The sequence below is a fragment of the Cornus florida genome, unplaced genomic scaffold (genome assembly GCF_030987335.1).
Source record: "Cornus florida cultivar Cherokee Brave unplaced genomic scaffold, ASM3098733v1 CherokeeBrave_3.0.0_Hap2_Chr09, whole genome shotgun sequence".
NCBI lineage: Eukaryota > Viridiplantae > Streptophyta > Magnoliopsida > Cornales > Cornaceae > Cornus > Cornus florida.
The window spans coordinates 59,354,516-59,357,732 of NW_026775579.1; the positions used below are offsets into that span (position 1 = coordinate 59,354,516).

Sequence of the window (3,217 nt, forward strand, 5' to 3'; positions counted from 1 at the left end):
TATGCTTAGTGGTGATCTCTAAACCCCAAGATCTCTCTCTCTTTTATTCTCTCTATTGCATTATTGCTTACTTTAATTTAATTTGCATCTAGTTTAATCAACCAACCAACCACTACTTTGATTAGTCGACCTACTAACCCTAATCTTGATTCCTCAACCTAGTGCGACTTCTCAATCCCTTGGGACGATCCCTTCTCACTCATACTACATAGTATAGGTGTTAAGCGGTTTATAAATTTAAATTATGGTGCCCACTTGACACTAATTTCTAAACCCAAAGTTTTGTGCATCCCTCAATCCCTTGCCGGGGATTGATTGATTGATTGGCAATGTCGTATTTATGGAATCAATTAGGAATTAGTACTCTTTTGATCGTGTCTTTACTTTATTTTCAATTTTTGTTACCTATTATGTTTGCTCTTATTTGACTAGGAGTATTGGGCTAAGAAGGTGAACAAAGGAGTATTCCAAGCAAAGGAGTTAAGCAAGCAAGGAAAAAGGCTAAAATCATAAAAAAATTGCTAAGCTAAGCTAAAAATTTGGAGTTGAAGTGCTAAAGGACCTTTGTGAGCTTTTCTTTACTCATCCCTTAGTTAAATTGTCGGCCCGCGTTGAGGCTTGTAATTCAATTCTTAGATAAATCGTGAGCCCGCATGGAGGTAATTTACTTTTATTGCATATTGTTAAAGCATGGGAGTATGAGAACATTGTATGTGGAGGAAGGTTGTTGACTATTGTTATTGCTTGTTGTATTGCATTGTGCATGCATGGTCGTAGATCATTGAGACCCACTCTTGTCCATTTAAATTTTCATCTTGAATCCATTGTTCGAAACCCTAGGGAAAGAGGTAGTTCTAGTCAATCCATTCATCAATGGAAAGACACAATGAGGACCATATGGAGGACCTTAGTCACATAGACCAACAAGGTATCCTACATCCCAATGTGCATCATGATAATATGGAAGTACCATTAGGCATGCCAAGGCCAATTATTCATCCACCACAACAACAAGGTCAAATTGCATTGGGAATGCCAAGGCCAATCTATGCTCCACCACCTCCCATCATTCAAGGCAACTAAGGTGCCCATGTTGCACCTCCAATTGCTAATCCTTCCCTTGCTTTAAGAGATTACTATATGCCTAATGAATATAATGCATCCACATGCATTCAATTGCCACCATTTAGAGCACACCACTATGAAATCAAGCCACAAACCATTCAAATGCTTCCTAATTATCATGGACTTCCAAGTGAAGAACCTTACAAGCATTTGGATGAGTTTCTTGAAATATGTTCCACCGTAAAATACACGGACATGCCGAAAGAGGTCTTAAGGCTAAACTTTTTCCATTCACCCTTAAAGACAAGGCAAAATATTGGTTTAACAATCTTAGGCCTTTTTCAATAACTTCTTAGGAGGAAATGCAACAAGAGTTCTTGAAGAAGTACTATCCTGTTTTTAAGACCAATGCCATGAGAACCTCAATTCGAGAATTTTCACATGGGGATGGGGAAACATTTCATGAGGCATGGGAACACTTTAATGAATTGCTTAGGAAGTGTCCACATCATGACATGCCCAAATGGCAATTAGTTCAATATTTTTTTGAGAGCTTATTAGATAATTATAAGGGCATGGTTGATGCTTCCATGGGTGGCTCTTACATTGATAGGCATGAGAATGACGTGTGGCGTCTTTATGAGAGCATGAGTGAAAATTATTTGCATCGTACTTTTATCTTCAAAGATGGTAGAAATTCTAGTGGTAGGAAGAGTGTTGGCTTATATTAAGTCGACCACTCTAATGAAATTGCCGCCGAAATGAAATCATTATCTCAAAAGTTTGATCAATTTTTGATCAACCAAAACTCGGCGAATCAAGTATCTTCCTTCCCTAACCATTCTCATCATGCATCTAATAAGATATGTATGACTTGTTTAAGTGTTTTACATTCTACTTTCAATTGTCCTCATGGACATGTACAAAGTGAGCATCATGAACACGCAAATGTTGTTTTTACTAATCAAGGGAACAATCCTTATGGAAATCATTACAATCCTAGTTAGAGGAATCACCCGAATTTTTCTTGGAAAAGCCAAGGGGAGGGCCCAAACCCTTCCCAAGGTGGTTTTCAAAGAAAATATATTCCACCTCCACTGCAAGGCCAAGGTTCCTAGGTTTTAGATCATCATATCAATCACAAGGAAACCAATTTTCAAATTCTCATTTTCCTAATCAACCATCATAGTCCCAAGGAAACGTTAGAAGTCCTGCTTTTGAAGAGAAAGTTTTGACGGCTTTGGGCACTTTAGAGGCAAACACACCATTACTTCATTCTCACTCTCAATCCATTGCAAAGCTAGAAACCCAAGTAGGGCAAATAGCTAGCACTTTAAATGCAAGAGAGAAAGGAAAAATGCCTTTGAATGCCCCACAAAAGCAACAATGTGTTGTGGAGACTAATTCCATATCGGAAGGTCACACAATAGAGCATGTCAATGCGGTGACTAGCTTGAGAAGTGGAAAGATTGTGGACAACCAAGTGGGTATGTCCAATGAAGAGAGTGAACCGGTGCAATCAAAAGTTGACACCCGTCCCGTTTCATTTCATATTCCTCCTTCATTGCATGTGCATGACCATATAAATAAGAAAGTTATGAAAAGTGATTTTGAAAAGAAAGATTTGCAAAATGAATTGAAAATTTCTTGTGTTGAAGAGACTTTAAAGGAAAATTCTGAAAAGGTTTTTGAACCAAAAGTTCCATTTCCGGATGCCTTAAAAGGATCCATTTCAAATGACAAGCAAAAGGCCAAAGTAAATGAAATCATGGACGTGTTTAGGCAAGTGAAAGTCAATCTTTCACTTTCGGATGCAATCAAGCAAATTCCGGCTTATGCCAAATTCTTGAAAGACTTGTGCACCCAAAAGAGGAAGAACAAAAGCCAAGCACCTAGGAAAGTGGTCTTAACCAAGTAAGTGAGTTCAATTTTGCAGCATAATACTCTTCTAAAGTTTAAGGACCCCGGTTCACCTACCACTTCATGCATCATTGGTGATTATATCATTAATCGGGCTCTTCTTGACCTAGGAGCAAATGTTAATCTTCTTCCATACTCGGTATATGTCAAATTAGGCTTAGGAGACTTGAAACCGACGTCGGTAGTTTTGCAACTTGCCTACCGATCAATAAAAAAGGCTAGGGGTATCATT

The 3,217-nt window shown here is 38.3% G+C and overlaps 1 pseudogene; it reads right to left on the reverse strand.

The window, feature by feature from the left end:
• Positions 1 to 1,483: 1,483 nt before the first annotated feature.
• Positions 1,484 to 1,582, reverse strand: LOC132275769 (small nucleolar RNA R71; annotated as a pseudogene).
• Positions 1,583 to 3,217: the final 1,635 nt, after the last annotated feature.